Below are 10,252 nucleotides of genomic sequence, written 5' to 3'. Positions count from 1 at the left end.
GTGCGGCCAGGGCTTCCTGGCTGCGTCTCCCAGACTCGGTTCGGGCAGCTCCTGACCCGGCCTTGGCGTCACGCACTGGGGGCCGAGCAGGTTGGGGACAGACGCCCCGGGCTCAGTTCTGGCCACGCCCCTGGGCTGGGCGCGAGTGGGGACTGGACGCTGTGAATCCCTGACGGGTTTGACTCGGTGAGACCGTTCCGGGCCGGGCCCTGGGAGGAAGGACTGGCCGCTCCTGCCCCCTGGCGGCCAGTCCCCTCTCCCGCTGCCCCTGCCCTGGGCCCCCACGTCCAGGTTCTGCCTGAGCGGGTCTCGGGCCTTCAGGGTCCAACAAACCGGACCCAGCGTGGGGAGGCGCGGGCACCCGCCGGCAGGGGGCGCTGAGCAGGTCAGTGCGACAGGTGCTGTCCAGCAGGGCCGCAGCCCCGGACACGCTGTGAAACCTACAGGCCGGGCGCGATTGCAACAGACCCGCCAGCGGGCCCCCTGGCAGGGCCGGGCCAGGACGGCGCGGTCACAAGGCCACGTGCAGGGAGAGGCCGCACCCCAGGTCACTGCCCGCCCAGGGTCCCCCCAGAGGAAGAGTAACCGAGGCCACCACCACAGCATGTGGTGCAGGGAGCGGCCGCGCAGACACGGGTCAGGGAGGGACGGCGGCTAGAAATAAGGACGAGGCTGGCCCAGGCGCCTGGACAGCGGAGAGAGCAGATGTGCGCGGGGCCCAGGCGGGAGGCCGAGCAGAACAGTCCAGGGAGACCCCAGGGCTGCTGTCCTGGTCAGGAGGCGCCTTCTTAGGCGCTGCGGCTCCCCAAGGCTCTGGTGTTTTCTGGGGAGGAAACGTGTGTTCCCCACCCCCCTCCCGGGGCGATGGCAGCGCCCTGTGTCAGAGCCAAATTTGTATTTTCTGACAATTTTCTGATGGAATTAAATATCTTATTCGGAGTACCCATTTTTTATAAGGATGACAACGACACAGTTTTGTTTGGGGACCACATCGCTGATGCTCAGGGGATACTCCTGACTCCTGGCCGTGCTTGGGGCCAGTGTGAGAGTCTGGGGACCAAACCCTGATTGGCTGCGTGCAAGGTAAATGCCCTCCCTGCTGTACTAACTCTCGGCCCCTCCTGTGAAATTTTTAACTTAAAGCAGAAACATCGCGTTCTGGTTCACCTTGAGGGCTGGTGGTCACCACGTTAATTGGCTGTGGAAGCTTCTGGAAATGTGGCATTTGCTGGTGCCTTTCATGTGAAGGCCATGAGAGGGGGCCGGAGTGATAGGACAGCGGGGAGGGTGTTTGCCTTGCACGTGACTGACCTGGGTTTGGTCTCCGGCATCCCATATGGTCCCCTGAGCACTGCCAGGAGTCATTCCTGAGTGCAGAGCCAGGAGGAACCCAGGAGCATCACCGGGTGTGACCCCCCCCCAAAAAAAGGAAGAAGAGGCCGCGAGAAATTCATTTGGGGGGAGATGACTTTGGTGTCATCTGCTGCTTAGTGGCACTGCTTCTCTGGCAGGACAGGGCTGAGGCCAGGGCTGACCCCTGCGTCACAAACGTCACCTTGTTCACACTGAAAACCACTCAAGCAGCATTCAGAGTGACAAATCTGCCAGAGCAGCCAGAAGCAAAGGACAGATCCAGCCAGAGCAGGGCCCAGAGACCCACCAAGCAGGGCTGCTGGCCCAGGCGGGACCTCCCAGGAGAGGAGACTTTGTTTCACTTTGTTCCGCAGGAGCAGGAATCGTGCAGAACTGAGGCAGAGAGTCAGCCGGGCAGGGGAGACCTTGCACAAGGCCACCCCCAGACTCAGCGTGAGGGGGTGGTGAGGGACACAGGAGTGTCATCGGGACGTTGGTGGAGGGTCCTGGGCATGGGTGACAGGGACGGGGTGTGACTGTACAGCAAAACCACGAGTGTTAACATGATTGTGAGCATGTGACCTACACTGGGATCTGATTTTAATGTTTGGTGAGGTTTAGAGACGGATGTGGGGAGGGGATGGCTGAACAGGCAGAGCAGAGCTTCCGTTTCAGGTTTACGAGATGACAAGGTGGGACGGGTGTGATGGATTCAAGGCAACAGACAAATGTAATCCCCTCACTGCACACTGGGAATGGCCAAGCAGCAAAGGAAGAAAGGAAAGTAGAAAAGCAAAGATTCAGCCAGGATTTGATCTCCCTCCTAAGTGCTTGTCTGTGCCATTTGGGCTTGTTTCTGTCTCTGGAAAACTGCTGGGTAACCTCCTGGGAGGCATCAGCACCTGGGGGCAACTGACACATCTGTGGAAGGGAGGGGGAGTGAGAGAGAGTAGTGGGAAAGTGAAGGAGAGAGGGAGGCAAGAGTGGGAGTGAGTAGGAGAGTGAGTGAAGGAGTGGGAGAGTGAGTGGGAGAGAGAGTGGGAGAATGAGTGGGAGAGTGAGTGGGAGAGTGAGTGAGTGAGTGAGAGAGTGAGTGGGAAAGTGAGTGGGAGAGTGAATGAGGGGGATAGTAAGTGAGGGGTAGATTGAGTGAGTGGGAGAGTGAGTGGGAGAGTGAGTAAGTGGGAGAGTGAGTTCGAGAGTGAGTGAGAGGTAGAGTAAGTGAGGGGGAGAGTGAGTGGGAGAGTGTGTGAGAGAGTGAGTGGGAGAGTGAGTCAGTGTGAAAGTGAGTGAGAGAGTGAGTGAGGTGGATAAAAGTGATGGGGAGATTGAGTGAGTGGGAGAGTGAGTGGGAGAGTGAGGGGAGAGTAAGTGAGGGGGAAAGTGAGTGAATGGGAGAGTGAGTGGGAAAGTGAGTGGGTAGGAGAGTGAGTGGGTGGGAGAGTGAGTGAGTGAATGAGTGGGAGAGTGAGTGAGGGGGAGAGTGAGTGGGTGGGAGAGTGAGTGGGAGAGTGAGTGAGTGAGTGAATGAGTGGGAGAGTGAGTGAGGGGGAGAGTGAGTGAGGGGGAGAGTGAGTGGGAGAGTGGGTGGGAGAGTGAGTGAGGGGGAGAGTGAGTGAGGGGGAGATTGAGTGGGTGGGAGAGGGAATGAGTGAATGAGTGGGAGAGTGAGTGAGGGGGAGAGTGAGTAAGTGGGAGAGTGAGTGGGTGGGAGAGGGAGTGAGAGTGGATGGGGGTGACTGAGAAAGAGGAAGCCCCTTCCTTTGTCAGTCGCTGGACAGGCCCCTGAGGGGGGACTCCAAGAGCTTCCACACTGGGTGACCCCTGCCGCTGCACACAGGGATCTTTCCTGGTGGTGCCCAGGGGACCGATAGGGTGCGTCTTCAGTCACACCCCGCCTGCTGTACTATCTCATCTGCTATTGTGTGTGTGTGTGTGTGTGTTTCTTTGTTCTGCTTTGGGGTCACATTCAGAAATTCTCAGGCTCCCTCCTGGCTCTGTGCTCAGGAGTCGCCCCTGACCACACGAGGTGCCGAGGCCAGAGCCCAGGTGAGCCACGTGTCAGGCCCTGCCCACTCCCTCCAGCTCCCACCCTTCCTGAAAGGGAAGAAGGATTCCATGGAAACACACTCTAAGTGGTTGCCATGGAAACACCCTGCCACTTGGCTGTGGCAGAGGGGGGTGGCGGGGCCCTGGTGACCTGTCACATTACTAGCACAGAGTGAGGCTACTTCACCTAGAGCCCCTCGGCCCTCTCCCGGACTAACTGCAGAATGCACAGGCCCCGCTTCCCCTCTGGCCCATGGGGGGGGGGCAGTCCTCTTGGTGGGGTCCGACCTCTGCAGCTGCGCCTGCAGGTGGGAGTCCCGGCCTTCTGTCTGTTGTTCCCGTGGATTCTTTCTGCTCCTGTGTCTGCTTGTGCTGGGGCCAGAGGGGCCTGTCAGCCCAGGCCGGGGGGAGCAGACCTGAAGCAGAGACGCCGTGAGATTTGGAAAAGAGACAGAAAAGGGAAAAGCATGGAGTGAGGGGCTCACAGTCGTGGTCTGCGAGCCCGACTGTCCCCGGGAACAGTGGTCACTGCTTACAGCCAGTGATGCTTAAAAGAGCAGAGTTCCTTGGCCAGGCGCCTGACAACCTGGGCCTGCCCGGTTCTCTCTTACATACCCGAGGGCGGTAGCTTCCCGGATAAACAGACATGAAAAGTGCTGAAGGGGAGATTCTCCCAGAGGGGGAGGTAGAGCAGACAGCTCTTCCCGACATTCAGCACTGAGGGAAGCTTCCGTCTCTGCACTCTGGATTCTAGTCCCCAACTCGCTAGGCCTCTGCCATCACTCACTCAGCCTCTGCCGTCCTCCCAGCCTCTGCCGTCCACTCAGCCTCTGCCGTCCACCCAGCCTCTGCCGTCCACTCAGCCTCTGCCATCCACTCAGCCTCTGCCGTCCACTCAGCCTCTGCCGTCCACTCAGCCTCTGCCGTCCACCCAGCCTCTGCCATCTCTCACTCAGCCTCTGCCATTCACCCAGCCTCTTCCATCCACCCAGCCTCTGCCATCCACTCAGCCTCTGCCGTCCACTCAGCCTCTGCCGTCCACTCAGCCTCTGCCGTCCACCCAGCCTCTGCCATCTCTCACTCAGCCTCTGCCATTCACCCAGCCTCTTCCATCCACCCAGCCTCTGCCGTCCACCCAGCCTCTACTGTCACTCTGCCTCTGGTGTCCACTCAGCTTCTGGCATTCATTCAGCCTCTGGCGTCCACTCAGCCTCTGCCGTTGTCTCGGCCTCTGCCGTCCATTTCAGCCTCCTTCCTTTGAGATGCTTCAGGATTTTGTGAGCGACTTTCATTCCAGGCGTCAATTCCCTTTGGAGAAACTCTGATTTCTGCCCATTTCCCTGGAGCTCCGGAAAGGCTCACATCAAACTTCATTATCACTTTTCTCGCTGTGCGTTTCCTAAAGGGGCAATTCACTTTGCTTCTTTTTTTTTTAATTACTTGCTCCAGTAGAGAATTCTGGGAAGCCTGCTAGTCCTGCTCGTTCATCCAACACACACCCTCTGATTACAGAGACCCTCCCCGCCTTGCACGTTCTGGTGTCAACTCGGCCCACAGAGCCCCAGAAACAGCCTTAAGAAGCGCATCGCCCAACGTCAGGTCACAAACCGTGCGCCAGAGGGCGCCATCGGCTACAAAATGTGGCGCGGGCGGCTCCTCGAGCCAAAGAATCTCATATGACCTTAAAGCAAAGTTGATTCCGCCAAAGGGATGCACACACGAAGAGGGGAAGCTCCAGCTCTTACAGTGCCCCGCAAAGATCCGCTGCCCCCTCCATGCTACAGGCAGAATGCCTAGGGCTTGGGCTTTTGCAACTAGGAAAATGTTAAAGTTTATTTCCATCCTAAAATTCCTAAAGAAAACGGAAACACGGGGTTCGGTGATACTCTGTTAAATGTCTGCAAAGAGCAACGTATCAGCTTGGCCAACTGTTCGGTGTCTCAAATACATTACCGTTGAGTACAGAGCGACAGTGCAGCGGGGAGGGCGCTTGCCTTGCACGTGGCCAACTGGAGTTCGATCCCCGGCATCCCATAGGGTCCCAGAGGACCGCCAGGTGACAGCTTGGGGAAATTTCCCACATTCCAGGCTGAGAGTTTGAGTTTTCAAAGGATCAAGATTAGGGTGATGAGGAGGATGAGGCCACAATGGAAAGGACACAGGTGGCTTGGTTTTCACTGTTTGTCGGATTTGGGGGATTGGGGCAGCCCCGAGCTGTACTCAGGCATCACTGCTGGCAGGGTCACTCCTGCAGGGCTAAGGGGACCTCAGGTGGTCCAGGGACTGACCTTGAGGGGCCGAGGCAGGGCCAGGTTTGGACTGTTGCACACAAATATGTGGAATTGTAGCAAGTGCTTAGAGCTGCCAGAAGACCGTCCTTCACTAGCCAGCGAGGTTTACCTCCTGTTTCCTTCACATGCTTTCTGATGCAGAACCATCCTGAACTTTTTTTTCTTTTTAAAGAAATTTCTTTATTTTTTAATTAGTGAATCACCGTGAGAGTACAGTTACAGATTTACACATTTTCTTGCTCCTGTTTCCCTCATACAATGTTCGAGAAACCATCTCTTCACCAGTGCCCATTCTCCACCACCAATAAACCCAGTATCCCTACCACCCCCAATCCCATCTCCCCCCACCCCACCCTGCCTCTGTGGCATGGTATTCCCTTTTGTTCTCTCTATCCATTGGGTGTTGTGGTTTGCAATAGGGTTGTTGAGTGGCCATTGTGTTCAGTCTCTTGTCTACTTTCAGCATGCATCACCATTCCTGCACATGGTCTCCAACAACATTTTACTGGTGTTCCCTTCTCAATCTGAGCTGCATTTTCCCCGAAATGTGAGGCCGGCCTCCAAGCCATGGAGCCAACCTCCTGGTACTTATTTCTACTATTCTTGGGTGCTAGTCTCCTACTTTGTTATTTTATATTCCACAGATGAGTGCATATTTTCGATGTCTGTCTCTCTCTTTCTGACTCATTTCACTTAGCATGATACTTTCCATGTTGATCCACTTATATGCAAAGTTCATGACTTCATTTTATCTAACAGCAAGATAGTATTCCATTGTATAGGTGTACCAGAGTTTCTTTAACCAGTCATCTGTTCTAAGGCACTCGGGTTTTTTCCAGATTCTGGCTATTGTAAACAGTGCTGCGATGAACATATAAGTGCAAATGACATTTTGACTATACTTTTTTGCTTCTCCGGGATATATTCCCAGAAGTGGTATTGCTGGGTCAAATAGGACCTCGATTTCTAATATTTTGAGAAGCCTCCATATTGTTTTCCAAAAGGGCTGAACCAGTCGGCATTCCCACCAGCAGTGTAGAAGAGTCCCTTTCTCCCCACATCCTCTCCAACAGCTGTTGCTTTTGTTCTTTTGAATGTGTGCCAGTCTCTGTGGTATGAAGTGCTATCTCATGGTTGTTTTGATCTGCCTCTCCCTGATGATTAGTGATGTAGAGCACTGTTTCATGTGCCTTTTGGCCATTTGTATCTCTTCCTTGGGAAAGTTTCTGTTCATTTCTTTTTTTTATTGAATCACCATGTGGAAAGTTACAAAAGTTTCAGGTTTAAGTCTCAGTTATACAATGCTTAAACACCCATCCCTTCACCAGTGCACATATTGACCACCAAGAATCACGGTATACCTCTCCCCTTCCCCCCCACCTTCCCAGCCCCCCACCCCGCATGTGTAACTGGTAAATTTCAATTTACTTTCACTTTACTTTGATTACATTCAATATCTCAACAAAAAATTCACTACCATTGATTTGGAGTTCCTCCCCCCTAAAGTCGACCTACTGAAAAGAAAGCATTTGGTAATTTGTTTTCCATTGCTGAGAATGAAGAGATATGAAGTCAGGAGGCCGCACTAGCAGCCGCACAGTTTTGGATTTCTGTTTTTCAGTATTTTACTAAGTCCAGAAAAATATCTGCCAGAAATCACAAGTTTCTGTTCCTTTTTTTCGCCCCATTTTTTGACGGAGTTGGATGTTTTCTTCTTCTAGAGTTCAACCAGTGCTTTATATACCATTGATATCAACCCCTTATCGGCAGGGTATTGGGTGAATATCCTTTCCCATTATGTAGATTGTCTTTGTATTCTGGTCACTGGATCTTTTGCGGTGCAGAAACTTTTTATTTTAATGTTGTCCCATTTGTTGATCTCTGTTTGGTTGGTCAGTTGCATGTCATCTTTGAAGATACCATCAACTTCAATATCGTGGAGGGTTTTGCTGACCTTGACTTTAATGTACCTTATGGATTGTGGTGTGATGTTGAGGTCTTTAATCCATTTTGATCTGACTTTTGTGCATGGTGTCAGGTCGAGGTCTAAGCCCATTCTTTAGCATGTGTTTGTTCAGTTGTGCCAGTACCTTTTGTTAAAGATGCTTTCCTTGCTCCACTCCACATTTCTTGCTCCCTTATCGAAGATTAGATGGTCATACACTTGGGGTTGTGTGTAGGGATATTCCACCCTGTTCCATTGGTCTGAGGCTCTGCCTTTGTTCCAGTACCATACTGTTTTGATTATTACCACTTTGTGCTAAAGTTTAAGGTTGGGGAGGGTGATGCCTCCCATAGTAATTTTCCCAAGAGTTGTTTTAGCTATCCGTGGGCGTTTCTTGTTCCATATGAATTTTAGGATTCCTTGATCCATTTCTTTGAAGAATGTCATGGGTTTCCTTATAGGGATCGCTTTGAATCTGTATAATGCTTTGGGGAGTATTGCTGTTTCGACAATGTTGATTCTCTCTATCCATGAGAAGGGATATGTTTCCATTTCCTCATGGCATCATTTATTTCATGGAGTAGTGTTTTATAGTTTTCTTTGTAGAGGTCCTTTACTTCCTTGGTTAAGCTGATTCCGAGGTACATGATTTTCTGAGGCACGATTGTGAATGGGATTGCTTTTTTTTTATGTCCCTTTCCTCTGTCTCATTGTTTGCATATAGGAAGGCCATGGATTTTGGGGTATTGATTTTATAGCCTGCAACTTTACTGTACAAGTCAATTGTTTCTAAGAGTTTCTTAGTAGAGTTTTTAGGCTTCTCTAGATATAGTATCATATCGTCTGTGAATATTGAGAGTTTGATTTCTTCCTTTCCTATCTGAATGCCCTTAATATCTTTTTGTTGTCTAATGGCTATGGCTAGTACTTCCATTACTATGTTAAAGAGTAGTGTTGAGAGTCGGCATTCTTGTCTTGTTCTCTATCTTATAGGAAAGGCCCTTAGTTCTTCCCCATTGATGATAATGCTTGCATAGGTTTGTGGTAGATGGCTTCGACTATCTTGAGGAATGTTCCTCCAAAACCCATTTTGGTGAGAGTTTTTATCATGGACGGATGTTGAATGTTGTCAAATGCTTTCTCTGTGTCTATTGATATTGTCATATTGTTTTTATCTTTACTTCTGTTGATATGATGGATTATGTTGATTCATTTCTCAATGTTAAACCATCCTTGCATCCCCGGGATGAATCACAATTGGTCATGTTGTATGATCTTTTTGATGAGTTGTTGGATTCTGTGTGCTAGTATTTTGTTGAGGATTTTTGCACCGGTGTTCATCATGGATACTGGTCTATAATTTTCTTTCTTAGTGGTGTCTTTGTTTGCTTTTGGTATTAGGGAGAATTGTGCTCCATAGAAACTGTTTGGGAGGATTCCTGTCTTTTCAATTACTTGGAAAAGCTTGAGGAGAACTGGCAACATATCTTCTTTAAATGTTTGGAAGAATTCACCAGTGAAACCATCTGGGCCTGGGCTTTTGTTTTTGGGGAGACTTTTAATTACAGTTTCAATTTCCTTGATATTAATAGGTCTATTTAAATATTCCAAGTCTTCTTGGTTCAGTCTTGGGAGATTGTAGGAATCAAGGAATTCGTCCATTTCTTTTAAGTTCTCTTGTTTTATGGCATATAGATTTTCAAAGTAGTCTCTGATGGTCTTTTGAATTTTATTGGTTTCTGTTGTGATGTCCCCTTTTCATTTCTGATTTGGTTTATTAGGGTTCTCTGTCTCTCTTTCTTTGTGAGTCTTGCTAGTGGTTTATCATTGCCTTGCTATCACCTTTCAGGTTATTTATGGACCAACTCTGTGCCGTAAGTAAATATTCAATGGTGAACAAAATAGATAACTTCTCTGTACTCATGCCCAATAATAACCAAAGTTATTTATCAAATAATGATAGTGAATTAAGGTGAAATTACATCCTGGGACATAATTAAATATATCACTCAATAGGATATATACCATTTAATACTTAGAATATATAAAATATCTTCTTCATAACCATTTTAATGAAAATAGTATTACCAATATTCTCATTTTACAGATGAGCCAAATTATCCAGAAATATGGATACTCAAATTCTGAGAACATGTGCAAAGTTCAGTTCTATCAATGCCCTTCAGTCTCACTCCCCAGACAAAAAGTTATCACTGAACAGAGTTGGGTTCATTGACTGTTGGCAAGGAGGCATGGAACACCATGGGAAGCCTCAGAGTGAGGGTGAGAGAAAGGACTGTGTGTAGGATGTGGGCTTGTGTGAACTGTGTTCACTAAATTCCATGGTGTCAGTAGCGTTTCAGCTTATACTTTAAATCTGTTTCCTTTCACAGTCTTGGTGCTCAGACCTAGAGACAAGACCCTCATGATACGTCCTGAAGGAGTCAGACTTAGTGATCACATCAAGATGGTATCTGCACTTTGTTTTGCTAATTGACTTGGTATTGATTGTAGCTCCTGGGAAATGTGGTTTGGACAGGAGAGGTATGAAAATTAGACTTTATTGGATGTGTGTGTGTGAGTGTTTCAGCATACTCGGTGGTGCTTGGGGCTT

The sequence above is a fragment of the Sorex araneus genome, chromosome 1 (assembly GCF_027595985.1).
Source record: "Sorex araneus isolate mSorAra2 chromosome 1, mSorAra2.pri, whole genome shotgun sequence".
Classification (NCBI taxonomy): Eukaryota; Metazoa; Chordata; class Mammalia; order Eulipotyphla; family Soricidae; genus Sorex; species Sorex araneus.
This window is presented reverse-complemented; position numbering follows the sequence as displayed.